Source organism: Dermacentor andersoni, chromosome 7 (genome assembly GCF_023375885.2).
Source record: "Dermacentor andersoni chromosome 7, qqDerAnde1_hic_scaffold, whole genome shotgun sequence".
Lineage (NCBI taxonomy): Eukaryota > Metazoa > Arthropoda > Arachnida > Ixodida > Ixodidae > Dermacentor > Dermacentor andersoni.
The window spans coordinates 125,669,247-125,689,114 of NC_092820.1; the positions used below are offsets into that span (position 1 = coordinate 125,669,247).

Below are 19,868 nucleotides of genomic sequence, written 5' to 3' on the forward strand. Positions count from 1 at the left end.
ATTGAAACGGCACCTACCCGGAAGCTAAGCTTGGTCAAAGTACGTTTGGAAACAACAAAGGAAAATGCTCCGTTTCTTCGCTAATGTACACTGATGATGCTTTTGCTGGCCTTTGTGAGATTTTTCTTTCTATCGCTTGGGTTCCGCACAGTGCGCGTGCATTGTGGTGTAGCGCCTCCGGACTTGCTTGTTTCAAGAACACTTTATCTTCCGTCAAATCTAGCCGTGGAACAGCTACTTTGTCTACATTTATTAGTCTGTAACCATGTCATTGTTTTCAACGTTAACGTGAGGGTGTGCGGCGAGATGTCTTCGCCCCGCCGCCGATGTTTCTTGTCGGCGAGACTGGCGCGTCCATTTCAATAAGTACGAAGATTTGTTTTTTAAGTCAATGCAGTTAAGTTTGAGATTTTGTGCTGTATTGTTGAATTATTTTGCCTCTCTCAATCATAGAATCATGTGAAGCAGGTGAGCGATGAATAACACAATACAAACAAAAACAATCCTGCTCTCCACACGTCTGCGCATGCGTGTCGTCACAATTCAGCGCAACGTGGTATTCCGAAACTTCTCCTCCAAAAGCATAATATGGCGCAACGAGAAAAAAGAGCGGCCTCAGGACGTCGGCATCATGGCTTGGGGGTCGTGGATACTGTAGTTGCAGGTAGAATTGGCGATATGTCTCATAGCGGCTTCAATAGTAGCGATGCAACTTGTAGCAGGATAAAAATTTCTGGCCATGATGGGTTTAAGGTGCCGGTTGGAAGCTTTCGCATTATTCAGGCCGTTGCATTCGAAACAGTTCTACATTTTTCGCCCAAGAAATATTTTTGCATGTCTACTGCACGGTGCTCTTTCTTTGTAGCTTCCATAAAAAATTGAATGCGACTGACACCGAGAGCTGCAATCAACTATAATACCGTTTCGACGTGCAGGTTAAAAAAAAGAACTCTTTTTTAAAATAATTGTGCATCCAAGCAATGCCTGCCTTTCTGCTAATCTGCACTTTGTTCATTCAACCTGGTGACGAAGAGTTAACATACTGAGCAAATTTGTTTTCTATCCCATCATGTTTCAGCTTAAAAAATATGGTTCACCTGCTGCACAAGAAGAAAGGTATTTGGACTGTTATTTCTTCAGAGAAAAAGGACATTATAAAGAGATACATAAACGAAGGGTAATTACTATACAGAACAAGTAAGTTCACTTATAGCCAGGTCGCTAAGGTGCGTTAAACATATGCTGATTCGTTGACAGCTTAAGTGCTGAACCCAGCAAAAGTTGGTCACCAAATAAGTCTTTTTTTTACGTAAAGCATGTTATATAAACACAATCTCATTGAGAAGAAGTGTAAGCAAGGTTATTATAACTAGAGAGTGTCCCGGGCATCGGTGCTGGCTTATCAATTCTAGACGAATTCACTGACTCCTTGATCAATGGAAAAATATATCATACAAACCGAGGCATATAAAAACAAAAAAGTTGCGACTACGACGCGACAGCAAGGCTCTGTATATTCGTGGTGAAAGGAGTATACAAACACACTCAACATAGATGCTTTCATAAATGTGCCAAATCTTTTCTTTAATGTGACGTCTGAGGAACGAAATACTTACAAAACGTTTTGTGTTTCTCCCACTTTCAGCGCCTCTGTATTCGGTTCTCTCAGCCATCAGTAAGAAAAGGCCAGAATTTCAACCAGTTTAGGAAAGAAGGATGTAGCGAAACGCCTTATTAAATTTGTGGTTTTCCGTTTCCACGCCGCCGGCGCCGCCGCCGCTGGTCGAAACCTACACGGCGCACACCTCTACATTAACGTGAACCAAGCACGGAGCGAGATGCGGGTCGGTGATGCCGCTTGGGGGAGAAAAGCTCAACCAGTCGAACACAGAGCTACTATTGCAGTAACCAAGCGTTTTCCTATTAGAGTAAATTTTCGCCAGTGGCGTAAAGGTGAACACGTTACCTTTCTAAATGTCTTTTCTCCCGACAAGAACACCCATTAAAAACGAAAACGTGTCCATAAGGCAATGTGGTTTGTGGAAGCGTCAAAAGGTGTTGTTACCTGCGTCCTGACGGTGGCATTACGCGAACCCCATTGCGCATATCGGTATATCGGACAGGATAAAACTCTAACGTCTCTGCGTCAAGCCGCTCCTCCTTTTTTGTTTGCTTGTTGGCATGGACGGCCACAGAGCACAATGTCTTTATGACTGCTAGGCATCCCCATCAACCAGCTCGATGCATACGCAACATTGCTCAAGTTGCTGTTGACCGATTAAAATGACACATAGGCTCCATGCGGTGAACAGGCGGCGCCACTGAACAGCAGCGGTGCCGCGCAGCTCACCACCGCCTGTGGCGAGCGGCGCGATACTGGGAAGGTAGGGCGACGGCGAAATTTGAACTTCGTGAAATGTCGCCGAAACGGACGGACGGAAAAAACTTTAATGAGAAAAGGATCTGCGAGGTTTCCAGCCCGGGCTCAGGCCACCCGGGCATTATGTGCGGTGAGCCATAGCATTTCCACCGCTGCCCGGGCCCGCTGGATAGCCCATAGTTGGTCGTGTACTTCCGAGCTAGTCAGAGTGCTTATCCATCGCTCCTCGAGAAGGTCCGGTTCTATGTTGTCCTCTACAAATATTGATCTGATCTATCTGCACTTCCATAAGATGTGTGCCGTATCTGCGTGCTCGTGCTTGCAGAGCTTGCAGCTCGCGTCTGGGCATTGTGTTGAATTTACTCTGTTTAAATGTACAGGGTTTCGGTACATTCTGGTTCGTAACCTTCTCCAATCTGTTTCTTGAGACCTGTCGAGTTGTTTGTGGGATTGTGGGTATGCTTCTCTTTGTTTAAGCCGAACGTATATCCTTCATGCACCGTTTTGTTTGTTTGTTTTGTGTGTGTGTGTGTGTGTGTGTGTGTGTGTGTGTGTGTGTGTGTGTGTGTGTGTGTGTGTGTGTGTGTGTGTGTGTGTGCGCGCGTGCGCGCGCGCGTGTGTGTACCTGAAGGTGCAAGCGTGGTCCTCAGTGATGCCGAACGTATATCCTTCATGCACCGTTTTGTTTGTTTGTTTTGTGTGTGTGTGTGTGTGTGTGTGTGTGTGTGTGTGTGTGTGTGTGTGTGTGTGTGTGTGTGTGTGTGTGTGTGTGTGCGCGCGTGCGCGCGCGCGTGTGTGTACCTGAAGGTGCAAGCGTGGTCCTCAGTGATGTCGCAAATACTTTTTGCGGGTTTAGGCATAACAAGGGATAGGAGAGTACTTTTGTGCTGCAGCGTTAACCAGCGGAGACAAGCTGTTCGCTACTTCACATGTTCTCTCCGCGAAAGAAGTGACCAGCCTGGACGTTCACGCGAAGTGCCGTTGGCAGCAGGGAAAACAACTGTAAGAGGTGAACCTGCACGTGAGTAAATCCTACTGTGACATTAACATTGAATTCACTAAACTAGCACCCTGAAAACGTCGTGCTTCTAAATTCCTGACCAATTTTTATTCGACGCCTCGCTGTTGGCGATGCATGCCTCATTGCGCATCGGCGAGTTGTAAACCGCGGCCTATCATTTCATGCCCATGCCACACTGTTACTTTAGATCGCTGTACAGATCGATCTGGACCTGTTCCCGCTGCACGATCACTTTGGATCGCGATTTCGCTCGACATGCGTTCAATCGATCGCGATTTGCGCATCAAGTTCCAGCTTCGCGATCGCGATCGTAGGCTTTCGACCGCACCGTCATGCCGAGTGAGCTAAACTACCTGCTCACGGAACAAACAAGGAGCGACCCAGAACCTCAGCGGACCTGCTGCGCCGGGATCACAAGCGGCGAGCTGGTCAGCATGGCTTTTACCCTCTCACAGTCCATCAAGACAACACCCTCTCATCACGTCTACACACAGCACCCACCCCATACAATTCTTTACCCGCACACAATACTTATATTCAACTACAAATTCTAGCTGAACCAAAGGCTATCAGAGAAGAAAACAATCACCTTCATGAAGAAAACAACAAACTTCGCGAGCACATTGCAGAACTATACGCCAATCGTACTGCCACTCAGCATTCCACACCAATAACCGCACCCTCAATGCCATCATCTTCGCATCGTTCTGAACCCATGATAATCGCGAAATCAGCAAAACCGACCGAAATTGCCCAAGTCGAGGAGAAGGTCGATGTATTGCAACGGCAGCTTCTAGAAATGCAACAAAGCATCCAGCAACTGGCAAGTGTAATCGAAGAAACACGGCTCGCAAAACATCAGCGACGCAAGAAAGTGAGAACATTGACACAACAGGAAGTAGAGCAAGGACACCCTGCCGATCCCCCCGTAAGCCAAGATGAATAGCAAATCCAACCACCGGAATGAAAACCCGCTCCTATTCTGGCAAAGTAATTGTCGCAGCTACAAACGCAAGCAAGAATCATTGAGACAGTACATAAGTAACGCCATAACGACACCAAGCGTAATCGCACTGCAGGAAACACCCCACTGAAACCGGCTACAACACACAGACTACTACCCCTGAAAGCCATGTGGCCACACTTACAGCTAAAACGATCACAACCACACAACACACAATAGACGGCCGTGACGTCGATCGCAACCTAATTGAGATCCTACCTATCCAACGAGGCCGAAAGAGCCTTCTCGTACTGTATATATGCAGCCCACCCACGCGGAAGAAGGCAAAGTTCGACTATTTTATCACTAAAGCGATTGGCATAGCTAAAAATAATAGTCTGCTGATTGTAGGCGACTTCAACTAGGCTAACCAGGCGTGCGGCTACAGGACAGCCCCATCAAAAGGCACTGCACTCCAGTACACGATACAGCAGCACCGTCTCACCATCCTCACAGACCTCGCATACCCCGCACGTCTAGGAAACAGCATCTCCCGAGATACATGCTCTGACCTCACCCTCAGTAAAGGAATACAACAAGCTGCCTGGAACAACACGGAGGAAACTCTGGGCAGTGACCACTGCATACTTGCCACCACATTAAACGTTACGCATGCACGCCACCCGATAAAAAGGATACTGGGCAGTCTAAAACCCTAATATCTCTCAGTGTCAAGCCGCGCCTTCTTTTTTTCTTGTTTGCATGACTGGCCACCGTGCATACTGTCCTCCTTACTGCTAGGCTTCTCCATCAACCACTCGAAGCATACGCAACATTATTTATCTTCCTGCTGGCCGATTATAGTGACACATATCCACGAGGGTTGATTGGCAAGCCTTTGCTTTGGAACCAACACAGAAAAATAAACTCCTTAAATGGAGTTTTAATAACATAGCTGTTCTAAGTCGAGCCTTCGCCGTCCGTTGTTCGTTGTCACGCAGGGGGGCAGGTCCCGGAGCTCCTGACCAACTACTATATCCTCCTGCTTGTCATTCTCTTCCTCTCCTTTCACTTGTAGTGTTCTGCGTTACCGTTACAATATGTATAGATATATCACAAGAACGGTTTAACTTACGACAATCAGCTTCGCTCTTTTGACAGCTTTAACTGCGTGGAACTGGCTTTACTTTTATTGATATCTTACAGTAACACCCCGCTAATGTTAACTACATTCATTGCTCCTTGTTGCCTTTTTAATATGACATACCCAAAAGCAGGCACTGGCCAAGGTTTCAAATGTAAACAGTATGAAACGACCAAATGTCCGCTAACTCTATCTCAAGTATTACCAACATTTAAAAAGCACATAAATAATTGTAATGGGGAAAGGCCCATCAGTTGAGCAACCCTACAAAAAAACGACGAGATGTGTTTTTAGTGGGGGAAGACGGTATTTCGAAAGTGAGACGAAAGTTCTTTTCGGGCCCGACCCATAGCTGCTTACACTACACTTTGTTGAAGTAGACAACAGATGTTGTTTCTTCTTTTTTTTATTTTTCCATCCCTGTAGAATGTTTATTAAGTCGCACATGGCAAGTGGCATAATTCTCCTGTTTGATACAGATTGTTCGAGGAAGTGGACAGTTATTGCATAAAAACCACAGTAAAAATACCTTAATTAAGAAAGTTTCAAATTTAGCATCAGCTAAATACTTCTGGCACATGCTGTGACAGATGAGCTGAAGACGATGAGCTTGTATATGGACAAATTTTGAGGCGATACCCGTCACTTTTCAACTGAGAACTTGTGAATTCCAGTCATATTCAATGAGTAATATCTGCGAGAAACAGTAATTTGACAAGTATTCGCTGATGGCCAGCTTCTCGTGCCCGGCTGCCACCAAGGAACGAAGAGGACGTGAGACTGAGCGAGCCTGGCCTGCGCGTGCTCTCCAACGGTCGCTGAACAGCAGCTTCCAGCAGCGCTCTCCGCTCTCCACAATTCGCCATGGGTAAGAGTCCATCGCGTTTGCCTTCACGCTTCCCTCCCCACAATAGCTGCAGATATTGAGCTTAGAGTACCCTGGAAAGCCGCGCGTAGATATCTGTCGAGGCTAACCAGGAAGTGCTTACGTATCGACTTCTTCCTACAGCCCTCCAGCTCTCTCTGAGAGGCAGGAAAAGGCACAATGCCAAAATAAGTTAGGAGATTCAGCGGATCGAACTGAATATATTATTTTTTGCAAGCTAAATGATCTCTCGGAAGCAAATAGGACTAGCGAGAAAACGGGTCAATTCGAGCGGTTTTCGCTGGGGTTATTCATGCGACACACAGCTCGCCAGATTTACTAACGATATATTTAACGCATTTAACGAAGGATTCCAAGTTGACACAGTGTTGTGGTATAGTGTCTCCCTCTGAGAGATCTCCTGGTTACAATTCATTTATGTTCCGGTGTAGTCTAGCTAGATGGCGCACCCCCCTTCGGTCATGTGTCGAGCTTGTAGCAATCAGGAGGTGCCATCTGGCGAGTGAAGTCTACGTGTAATAAACGGCTGCTAGCCGGCTGAGTCCTTTGTTCGGTTTCATCAGGAGCAGTTGGCTCCGCGTCTCCCTCTCTGCGTCGGTAGCTCGCCGGACGCCGGGCCGCCGCTGCCTGCCGCTGCCGACACAACGAGTGTTTCTTGACTTCTCTAAAGCTTTTGATCGCGTTCCTCATCGCAGACTTCTGATCAAATCAACACACTTAAATATTCACCCAAACGTTCTTGCATGGATTAAAGATTTCCTGTCCAACAGACAACAATTCATCTGTGCTAATGGCTGTAACTCTTCTTCTGTTCCTTTAACATCTGGAGTCCCACAAGGCAGCGTACTCTGTCCCATACTTTTCTTAATTTATATTAATGATCTACCCAAATGTGTGTCATCTCGAATTCGATTATTCGCAGATGATTGTGTTATATATCTTGATACTAGTAATGACGCTGACCGACTTTCCTTACAAACTCATTTTGATGCGGTGACCGCTTGGTGCTCCTCGTGGTTAATGTCCTTAAATACGTCTAAAACCAAGCTAATGCCATAAACCAATCGTTCCACTCGACTTCCTACCACCTACTTTCTCAAAGATGCTAGAGTAGAACTTGCGCCAAGTTACAAGTATCTTGTCCTTCATCTTCAGTCTGACTTAACTTGGCATTACCATATTAACACCGTCTTGGCATCAGCTAGCCGAGCATTCGGTCCTAAGCGTAACCTCAAGCAGGCACCCCCGTTCACACTTAAAAAAACTTGCTTATATCAAGCTGATCCGCCCAAAAATTGAATATGCTTCTTCCATATGGGATCCCGATCAAGCATACATAATCAACAACATTGAATCTCTGCAAAACCGTGCTGTTCGCTTCATATTTTCAGATTATTCACGCTTAACCAGCGTCACCTTGTTAAAACAACGTGCCTTGCTGGAATCATTATCACGTCGACCGAAGTTTGCTCGCCTAACCTTATTTCATAAACTTTATCACCCATTCCACGCTACACGATGAATTCTTTTTACCCCCCCCCCCCCCCTGCAGTTTTTCCGCGCCGTGACCACGCTAACAAAGTAAAACGCATAATGTGCCGCTCATCGCTGTACGCAAAATCATTTATTCCTTGCACAATAATATAATGGAATAACCTACCATTACGCATAGCTACTGAAGCTAACTTACCATCTTTCCAAACCTTGTTGGAAGAAAACGGTTAGTGGTAGCAGATTATTACTTATTGTTATATGCACATATTAACAAATTATGTAAAATGTTCTTGTGTTTTCATGACTAAGTGCATATACCCCTTGTTCATATCTATTTATTTTATGTTCCTTGTGCGTGGGTGTTTAGTTCCTGTAATTTTATGTCTTGTGTATATTTCATGTTTGTGCCTTCCCCCCCCCCCCCCCCCTATGTATTACGCTCGCGTGAAGGCCCTTAAGGGTAATCTAAATAAATAAATAAATAAATAAATAAATAAATAAATAAATAAATAGGGGTACTAGAGACCAGCAGCTGCCTTGCCCTGCTCGACTACAGGCGCAATAGCCGCTCTCAGTGTTCTTTGAGGTAGCAGCAGTCTCCGCGTAGCAGCCGCCTGTCACGCGATTTTTCGCTGAAAAGGATGCCTTCACAACAACAAGAACAAAAAAAAAGTGGATCCTGTGTATATGTGCGAACCGGTGCTGGTACACAAAGGTCGTTGACATGCTTCTTTGAGTGTTAAAATAAGTCTGATGCAAACGTAACGCTAATGCTGGAAGTGTACTGAATGACGTCACTAGAATACAAATCTACGCAAACTGAATGGTATCGGTGCAACAGCAGCGCTGTGTTTAGCCAAACGCAACGCCATCACACGCATGTAACAAATTGAAAAAAAAGTACCGCCTTCTGCGTACCCTACTTCCTCAATTTTTTGTTGCAAATTTCTTTGTTTGCTATCTCTTCTGTTTGTATGTTCGGCTGCATGCGTAGTCCCACATACCCATCCTGGGTCATTCACCAAGAATGGGCACACACACCCCGTGTCACATGCCATGTTCCACGTAGTCGGTCGACCAAGTTGCCTATTCGGTAACATACTCAGTGTTGCTTACCAAGTCGCACAATCAGTTGTCAACTCGGATAGATGGAACACGCGAAGTGCGACGAAGAGACAAAAAACATTTTCCTTGAAATAATAAACTAGACAGTGTAATATATACATATACCGCAGTGAACATTCCACAGAGTATGTTTTTAGCCTCACGTTACCTCACACATGGGCCTTTGTAGTAGCGTAAACACATCCTGCAATGCGATGGCTTTGACTAGTCTGTTTGGTGCGGAACTGTAATAGATTGCAAAAAGAAAAATGCATACGACAGAGAGATTTAAGCGTTTACTGGCAGCTGAATGTTTTGTTGTGCACCTTGGAGATCACATACCAAGCTTTTCCTTTTTCGAGGAAAGTAAAGATATTTGACCATTGTTTGCGATATGCAGCAGAAATATACTCCGTAGGCTGGATTAATCGAAGTGGACATCACTTGCACAACTGTAAATGCATGTACTGCTAGACAACAAAATTGTGCTTTTTACCTAATTGTTTTCTGTATAGCAGGTGACTTGACAAGGCATAGACAACTGGAACGAATTCTGATGATGACACCTGTTTCAAGATATGCGTTTCCAAAATATGCGACGAAATACATTGACCTGACTATTGTTTTTCGTGCTTTAATGCAAAGAAGTACCATTCGCCCCCCCCAAAATATTGTGGAGATCAGTTCATTTTTACCACATAATTGGCACCTCTTATCTCACTAGTCTGTTCCAAATTTTGCTCCATTTCGGTTGTTCTTTAGAACTAAAAGTTCGCAAGTTGCAAGGCATGCTCTAATGCTTATAGCCAACAGGTCGACTATTGAAATTTTGTCAATTTCAGTAATTCAACTTGATTCCTTGTGCAAGTAATGACTGCCTCATCAAGTAATGCTTGCGCATTTAGCTGATTTTTGCTAAATACACGAACACTGCTCATATGTATATATATATATATATTTCTGCCAACTCTATACGAAAGCTTGGTTAGTGAATAGAAATTGTAGGCTCAAGGAAAGGTGAAAACATCAATAGTAGTTCTCCCTCGTCAAGTGGGCAATAAGAATCGTTTTAGCAGAAGCTTGATGTGGGCGAGGTAGTTTTGCATACTTAATGAAAAGAGCGCTACGAAGACGTGGACTAAACTGGTCTAAATGGTCAACATCTAAATGCACAACATGCACGACGTGTCCGTCGAGCATGTTGTTTTTTTAGTCCGCGTCTTCGTAGCGCTCTTTTCATTAAGAAAGAATCGTTTCGTATGTATTACCATTAAATCCGCTTTCTAAATTGTAATGATAATGTTATTTATTTTGGCGAATATTGCATGCAGCTTGTCTAAACTTTCACCTGTTCTCTTTGTGTTCTAGCGGAATCAATGATGTCCGAAGTGTCCCAGTCAGGTAAGTACGGTGAATTATTGCTGTCATTGCTATAAGCGAATCCAGAAAGATTTGTGAATCCATGGCCGAATTCTCAAGTCATCATCCGTACTTGCTACTTACCAGCTGTCAGCGCGTAGCCACTGCTTTTCCTTAGTAACTGTTAAAACAAGAATGCCGGGGTTTATGTGCCAAAAGCACGTTGTGAATATGAGGCATGCCATTAGTGCGCGACTCTGGATCGATTTCGACCGCCTGGGCATTGTTAGCCTGCACCCAATGCACGGTACACGGAGATGTTTGACATTATACGCCCGCATCGAAAGGTGTCCACCGCGACCGAGATTTCCACCGGCACTGTCGTGCTGAGCAGTGCAGCGCCGAAGTCGTTAAGCAACCACGACGGTTTCCGCACTAACTGTTCAACGGAGAGTGAGCCGCTTTGACAGTCCGCCATCAGCGTTCCCCACTGAAGCCGCCTTTGGCCGACCGCGACTATACCTGATCCATGGTCTTGTGTCTAGGACGCTGGGCTGGAATGGATCAGGGATGTAGAGGCGTCAGCCTGCTGCCGGCGGTTAGCGGCGACCGATTTAGGTACCGGCGTGCTTCTGAATCACATTGATCGGCACGAAATGGATTCCATAAACTTTCTTTTGGTAGCACGCCCGGAGGCTCGCTTGGAGCCCGAAGCTTCACGCAAGGTGCTTACGTTTCGGGTGCCTAAGGCCCCCGTACGGCATTCCAGAACTGTCTCTTAAGGGGCTCATCACCAGGCCTTGTCATTTTGAGCTGACAAGCGCAGAGCATACACTGTGCGATGACGATCATGTCTGCAAAGTAATAGATCGCTATGCGCCGTGGGAAGATCTGAGATTTCAAACGGAACGCAGTTCTCCATTCTCCTAGCGGCGGCCGCGCTCCAAGCTGGAGGATGATGTGCACGTGCTAGTGCGCCTGCCTACACGATGTTTGCATTGTGACATCGCTTGTCGTGACACCTGACATCGAGAATTATTCAAGGCAACATCTGTTATTTGCGCAAAATGACGCTTGAATAGACGAATTAAAGCTAAGAGAAATAGTGAAACACAATTCGAATGTATGCATATTTTTATTTTGTTTCGCACCGCAGCATGTATACGTTTTCATACAATAATTACTAAACGGAGTTCTTGCGCTACTGTTTACGGGAGCTGCTATGAGAGTAGTTGCGCAAACATCGGAATTATGGGAAATACCTGGATATGCCTAAACTTCCTCATAATGGCTTGAAACGGCTCTGTGACTTCGTAAAGTCGTCATTTTAGACAATTTACTATCTAATAAATAATTAAATAGGCATTAATTAAATTGTTCGAAGGCAGGATTCGAACACAGGACCTCTAGCACGAAAGCCCGATATTCAAACCATTGAGCCATGGACGCATGTGTCGATAGGTGATGTGAAACAATAGGCGATGTGGAAATTTATCGCGGGCTTGCCAGTGACTTGAGACGCTTGGCGCGTTTCGATTTGGCCACCTCGACATGCTCAATCGTTGCAATTAGTACCGATTGTGCGTGTTCGCAGCGTCTCCTGCACTTCGAAGTGCTTAGATTGCTCTGAAATTTACGACAATGAAGACATATAAAACGTAATATACAAAGCCACAAAAACGCCTGATTCCACAAGGGCGAAGATCAGACAAGTTCATGTGCTTCCCATCATTCCCATGGCAGGTCAACTGCAACGCAGAAGTTCCCTCTAGTACATTGCATGAAATGTTGTGCCGTTTCGTCAGCTTATCCTCACATCGAGCTGTCGCATGCGCAGACACCGAAACTATGTCGTTTTCTACTGTGTTCCAGCGTGGGATCATGCTCTGTGATGCGCTTGTGTCTGCCTGACTATTCGTGTAGCACTGACTCTTTACTGTAGCAAGCCATGGCCCAGTGGAGGCACCTGACAAAGAGTGCAGACTGCAAGTTTAGAAAACGTTAGCTTTGGTGTAATTTTGGACCGTCTACGCATAGAAGCACACCAAACTGCTACCATTACGCTGAACGCATCGAGACCTTTAGAACAGCGTTCCATATTGTGGTGACCCAGGGGGCACCTCCTCCTCTGCCAGGTGGGTGAGCGAGTAGGACGTCGAGCAACATTATTAAACATGGCCAGAAAAGTGGCCAACCCCAAATGCAGTGGGGCCCCATAAAGTATACAGTTTGTCCTAGGCAACTCGGGCCAAGCTAAGTTAAAAAAAAAAAAAAACAACATACGGCGAAGGTTCGCGCAAAAGCTTTCTTTTTGTGGTATACTAGCGCGTATGCCAGTGATTTTTTGTAACTGTCATCGTTTGTCTAACTTGCAAAAATTAATTGTCTAAACAATTACTTGCAGAATTGCGGAAATTCGGAAGTGTAGTTCTGCGTCACATTCGCAAAGATCATGTTCAAAAGCTGTCGAAACCACTAAATTGTTCCTAATTAATTATTCTACGTTACAAATTTGTGACGGAAAAGGAGGAGATAGACGCTAATCGAGCGCCATACAGCAGCGGGTACAAATAACTTTCACCGCTCGTTGACTGCCATGATCCTCTCGAAACAATGACAACGCTTTGGTGTCTTTGTTGCCTACTCGAACGCGCAAGCTTCATCGGGGCGCTGCCTCTTAGTGAGCCACGGCTTAGGCAGCCGATAACAAGCGTGACGGAAGCGAAGCCGAGAAAGGAAATCAATTCTCTGGATTGATTGCTGCTCTTTGCTTTACAAGGAAAAGAAGAGGGCAGAAAAGAGCTGGTGGAAAAACTGTCCGAGTGACGTAGCACGGTGAAGCTGCAAGTAAAGCATCAGCCCGAATTATTTAGCACTCAAATAGTCTCGAGAAAAGTATATGCTATACGCGCGAATGCTATGGACTTAAAGCAACGCGCCACAATTTTGAATCCTTTAGCGTGCGTGTCTTGTAAGAAAGAATATGCCCCACTCTCATGAAGAAAGAGCCTGCATAGAGAAAGACATGCAACAACAGCGGACACTCTGAATGAGCCCAGCGGCCGAATTCTATCTAAGGCACCAAGCGGATGCGATTACACCTGAACCACACCTCTCGTTTCTGTTTTGGGCTCACGCGTTTTGAACGCTAGCTGGCACGGTTGCGCTGATCGGCGCGGCATTTATTTTATTTGTGCTTTTACTCCTCAATCACGTGCCCGTCCTTTGCGCGGGATCGTTTCGTTATTTTGTAAAAATGATTGCGAACACAATTTTACAAGCATCCACCGAATATTTGCCACGTGCAATTTAATAAGTAGACGCAAAACGCCTTGTACATGAGGAATAGTTTATTGTGCTCTATATAAATGTTTGCTCCGGGCTTTTCGTGCATTCATACTTCACTGTGGCACCAGGTAAGCAGTGGTAGTTGCCGTGCCAAGCTCCCCCGGACAGCATCAGGGAATAAAGTAAATTACAGGCTTGCGTCATTTTGGTATTTAGTCATTATGGGAAAACTAAGTGAAGAGGTGAAAAGTGCGAAAGTGGTGAATCGGCGACATTACAAACGAAAGGAATTCCCCACTCGTCCCTGACGATACCATAAGATATGAAGAATATGTACGATTTCCAAGCATTCACCCATTCCTGGGCATAATCTCATTATCTTTAAGAGCACAAAGAGATGGGTGACGGCGTGTTTCCAAAACAACTTTTTCTCAGTCGACGCGATGGCACGCTACGCACGCAGAGGTAGCCAGAAAGGCTCTCAGCCAGACCATGTTAGAAGCTCTGAGAATGCCTTCCACTCGCAGTCAAAACAAATTCGTGGGCGCAAAGCGTGTTTTCAGTTTTTCAGAAGGCAGAATTTTCAAGCTTCTTGTTTTTGAGCCCCTCTGCGTTACCCTGTGCGTGTTCTGCCTGCGGAAAGAACCCACAATTTTGTTATCATTCTTGGCGATCGCTAGTAGCGTTTCCGACAAGTGTGAATACCAAAATATAGTATAAGTTGCGGAGCTATAGAAAGCATCCCAAACTTGTCCCACTAACCTTCATTACACGCCTGATCAACTGTCCCCATAGCCGAGCTGCTTTTTGCTAACTGTGTCACAAAGCTAGATGCGGCGAACGTGCCTCAAGGTATCGCCAAAAGTAAGAAACCTCATTAAAATAATGTTTGGGGTCAGAGAAAGCGTCACAAACTTGTCACAGTAAGATTTATTACGCGTGAAACTAACCCCGTCACACGGCCAAGAAGTTTCTCGCTAACTGCATCACAAACCCGGTTGCGGCGAGTGGGCCCGAAAACTGCCAAAATAATTTACAATGGCGTTGGGGCCCGTAGAAAGCGTCCCAAACATCTCCCAGTACGAGTCATTACCTCAAATTAACTATGCCAGGACGGCCAAGATATGTTTCACTAACTGCTTCACATGTCTCGGTTCCGTGCCACAAAAGTGTAAATTGCTCGAACTGCGTCGCAGACTGTCAACAAAATTTCCGACCTCGCCGTATTCCTGTAGTGCAATGGTGCCGTGTTGAAGTGCAGAAGGAATGCAAGAATTCGCCGGGAGCCCAATAAGCTCGATGCATAAAGAAAGAAAGAAAGGACAAGATGGACGGGTTGTCAAGTAGGCTAACTTCACATGCGCAGCCGGCCACGCTCGCTTTGGTTGTGTGACTGCCGCTTCACGCATGCATCTGGCGCGTCTGCAATGCCGTTAGCTTGTCGCTAGGTAACGCAACAAAAATAAGCCGCAGAGTATAGGTTCATTTATAAGAAAAACTTTTACTTTTTGCAGGAAAAGAACAAAGAAAAAAACACCATGAGCTATTCCACTCGCTGAATGTGCATGACCAGTGAAGCTGATCCCATCGGCATTGAGCTTCCGGAGATATGTGCCCGCACATGCGCGTACACATAACCGTTCGTCGTCGAGAAACGTGGAACCGTACCTTCAAGCACAGTGCACGCGTTGTACTGAACCGAGGGACGTCACCCTACATCAGGGCCTCCTTCGAAGCTCCCCAACGTTCTCGCAGGGAAAGCACCGCGTCAGCACATCCACCGTCTTCTGCCGTCGCTCTTCCGACCGTATTCCCTTGATTTCCGAGAGGTCATTATCGAACCATAGGCGATCACATACTCGCCAGCTTGATCCGAAGTTGTCATAGAGAAAGTCTCTTTGGAACTGTTGGAAGACACTGTCGCATTTCAGCACCGCGCCCTCTTGGTGTCCACGTCTCTTTGTGGCATTCTCGGCGTCGCGGTATTTGTCGTCGCCTCTAGCTCGTCGCTTAGGCACCACATCGCGGGCCCGCGGTTCTTCTCGGGCCGCTAGGTTGGCACGACGTCGACGGTCTCCCCATCGCAGCTCTCACTGTCGCTCCTCGTAGACACGCTGCTCTTCAAGCGTACGGATCACGAGTGCCCTTCTCATAGAAATGGTGCGGTGACATGGTACGGAAAATTACCCGTTGTCACCTTATCGGGCGCACTCTACGTCACGCACTACGTCATACAATCCAAGAGAGACAGCTGCCACGAAGCGCCATATTAGACATAGGTGGCCGTTAAACCTAGCTCTAACGCGAGCGGTGAAATGCGCTTGCTTTTGTTGTTGGCTCTTTCACTCCTATGTTTTCGGGGACAGAATTTAGCGGAGAGTTTTTCCGCCAGGACGCCATAAAGTCCCGGACCCTTGCCACAGACAACTTCGCTGTAAAAAGAAAACCTTGTCCGTATGTTAATTTCACATCCTTTCTTTATGTTTGTGTCAGCTAACGGATGGGGCGAACACTAGGCGTGACGTGTAATCGGTTGCCAGTTTTCGCCGAGTGTCCCCTCTCGTTAAAATTCTTTCTCCGTGGAGCCAGTACGATTCTTGGCTTAGGAGCGGCGAGGGGTAACAGGAGCAACGCAAAAGCACTGTTTCTTGCATGGTGTCCTGACACGCGAGTAAGCCCGACGATAGTCCTTCGATGCTACGAGACACCACGACAGAATGACATCTTTTCTACTCACTTCTGGAGAGAAGTTTGAGCGCCGAAGCTCTGATCTCCAAATAAACGGTATGGAGGACCTTGAGAAGCAGTAACCTGCGTCCTTGTCACGTCCATTTCCATCAGGCAGTTGAGGCCCAACATTGCCGATCACAGATGGTCTCTGATAAATGGATTATCGGGGAGAACAGACGACAATCCGCATGTGTTGCACAACATAATCTGGACAGACGAGGCGAGCTTTGAGCGCGATCGCAATGCAAAAAATCGCGTTTTTCTCGTTACTGGAGCCACCCAGACTCCACGGCGAAGCGCCCCTACAAATTGTGTTCCATTGTTTGGTGCTAGATTTACGACGGAAGTCCTCTGAAAGCCCTTTACAGCGCACGTCAGCAGAGCGCATGATAGGTGTGGCTGTGCGCTCGTTTCTCATTTTTCCTCTCCTTTCGCGCCACAAACTTGAAACACAGAAAAAAAGTAACTAGGTATAATTTTCGGAGCCGGAACTGTTTTACGTGATGTTTTCGAATGCGATGTAGAATGTAGAGTCTAAATTTTCGAAGTTATAGAGTCGATTAGTTAGTTAGGTAATAATTTTCACTAGTGAACCAAGTGTTGTTAACAATAAAATTTACCAGTTAGCACGGCACTACTATAAGAAAACGCCATTTGTCGCATCTTTGTGTCTCGTTGAATCATTTTTTTAAGCAGCTTGGCCCAAGTCACCTGGGACACTCTGTACCGAAATGAACGCATTTTCGAGACAATGGCGGCGCCTTTTCTTCGGCATTCAGTGTCAAAAGAAATGGCACACCTGAATAAAAATAACAGAATGCGGCCGAAGCTTAGCTTTCAGTGAAAGCTTAGAGTACGCGAATATGTCCATTTAGGTTTCTCATTAAGAGCAAAAAACAAGGCATACTTCGGAAGCATGCGGGACACCTCGGTGCTTTACCACGTTGTTACACAAGCAACGCTAAAGACATGGAGTCGGCAACGCTAAAAATAAAACATAGCCTGCGTCCGTAACCCGCAAAGCTCTTGATAGCTCATTCAGCGCATGTCGCTTTTGAGACTCATGTTACAGGATGTTTCGGTGAACACTACAAAAAACATTTAATTGCCTGTGGCAGATAGCAAAATCATTGTCGATAAACTGGTCTACACAATGAGACCGAGATTACTTCCACAAAAAGTTGACGTGCAAAATCAAATAATTAACAAAAAATCACGAATTAAGATTTTATGTAATTACACTACGGCAGATATTTCAATTTACAAATTCTAGCGTATGAGAGTGCAAGGCATTTCCACTTGAAAGAACTTGTGTGGCTGACACCATTTACGATATATGCGCCGTCAAACCTGCAGCAAGAATTCACTGCCGATCCACTTACTTTCTTAACCAAATGTCGTTTTATGCGTTGAAGCACAAAAATAATGGAACGCCGATGCGTTTCTCCCCAAACTTTGGAATAGACATCTCGAAGCTGGTGGCCTCCTCAGAATCCTTTCCAAGTGCATCGTCCTTCCGAACGCCCGCTCGAGAATTTGTAAACTGCAATATGCGCAAAAGCGAATTGCTTACAACGTTATTAGTGAATTCATGAAATGAGCAGATTATGCGTTTCAATTTTTGGTGCAAGTAATGTCCGCTTCTTAGATTAGACCAGCTCATGGACTAGAATTGTGGTATCTACCACAGGCAGCGAAAATTTCTTTTTTAAAGAGTCTGCTGAAACACCCGCTATTGCGTAGGTAAGGGCTTCAGATGGCGCAAGGGCAAGGCAAGATTGCAAACACCATGTGTCGCTTGAAGAATACGCGTGTGTGTATCACAAGACTAGTACATGTAAGCATGAGAGCTTTGGGTTTGGAATGAAAATGTAAAGTGTAGCAGGGAAGCAGCGTAGAAATGTTTCCGGCACTCCCGTTGCTACCATACATTAAGCTCACTTCACATTGTTTGTTTTATTTATTTGTTTTTTTTTTATATTTCAGAGATGTCGTCCATGAGTGGTGAGTTCTTTTACATAAGGCTGTTGCATGCTCCGGCTATGCTCCATTTAATTGTGCAATTTCTCTTCTTTTCTTTCTTTTGGGGGGGGGGGGGGGTGGCAAGTCAATCCACGCCCCGCCCCCCTCTTTTTTTACGATGTGTACTTGCTTTAACTGCACAGTGCACTTTGGACAATTTCCTTCGTCCAAGAAAATTGTCAAAATTTCCCGAAGAATTGTAACATCATGAAAAAAATATGTATATACCCCACGGAAACTATGTGAAACGAGGATAGTGTTTAACAATCATTCATAAAGTCGAGGTTTCGGAAACTATGTGAAACGACGATAGTGTTTAACAATAATTGATAAAGTCGAGGCAATGGTCATGTGAAAAAAAAAAATGAATTCTGAGGTGACATGTGCCTAAACCATGATTCGATTGTAAGGCATGCTGCTGTGGGGGACACCGGAATAATTTTGAGCACCTGGGGTTCATTAACGTTCACCCTAATGTAAGTACATGGGCGATTATTGCGATTCGCTTCAATGAAATTGCGGACGCCGTGGCCGGGATTAGATATGACTCCAAAGCCGCTAAGCAACCACGGCGTGCGATGTACATGTCTGATCTTGTAATTTGGTATATCGAGGAAAGTCGCAAGCGGATTTGCACGTGACATATAATACTTTCTGCCGTCTATACTGTAGAGTTTCTTACAAGCAGGTCAGGAAACGCTTTCTAATAACTTTGGCCAATAATTAACAACGCAGCTGAAAGCCTTCGACTATAACGTAAAACGAATAGTTCTATTCGGCTTGAAGAGTATATTGTGCATACTTTACGATTTAAGCAAACAAAATTCAAGAAGTCAGAAAGGTGCCAGTCCTGAAACGTAATAGATGATCAGAGGGCCTCTTTTGGTACAATGTGTAGATTCAGTTAAAAAAGAAAACAGTTATGCGAAAGGGCCAATACAGCATGTGCATGTAATGACTTTCGTGACAAGGTAATGTCCGAGCGCGCAACGTTTATTTTCCTCGATATGATGTACCTACACCATTGGTCGCAGTCGAAATAGCATGCGCTGGTGACCAAGCACTTTTCCTGCCTTCACAGCAGCGTGCGACGAAGGCAGATTGACAATTCCGAAAGTCCACGTGCCCGTACAAACGACTTTAGTATTGCTTAATATAACCTGTGTCAAGGACTCTGGTCCTGGTCTCTATTTCATAATATTGAGTCTATTCAGTTAGAGTAGCAAAGCAGCATTTCTTTTCTTGCTCGCCTACTAGCCATTTTCTTTTCAATCAAATCTCTCTTGCTTTTCTTTATTTTGATAAAAGAAATCTCCCCTAGACCGGCATTAATTATTCGCTCCGATTAAAATCACTCGCTCAGCATATTCGTCAACCACAATGAACGCGGAGACAGAACCATGGCCTTTCTTTATTTATTTTTTAATAAAGTCACTTGTTTTTTTTTTTCTAGTCGCAAGCGTATGCTGCACCAAGCTAACTAAAATCCTTTTCTCT

At 45.3% G+C, this 19,868-nt stretch overlaps 1 long non-coding RNA gene across 1 annotated transcript; it reads left to right on the forward strand.

Annotated features, from left to right (window-relative positions):
* The first annotated feature begins 6,202 nt into the window (after positions 1-6,202).
* LOC140219330 (uncharacterized) lies at positions 6,203-18,354 on the forward strand. Its single transcript, XR_011895528.1, has 3 exons — positions 6,203-6,356; positions 10,341-10,373; positions 18,336-18,354. It is a non-coding gene; the product is annotated as an uncharacterized lncRNA (long non-coding RNA).
* Positions 18,355-19,868: the final 1,514 nt, after the last annotated feature.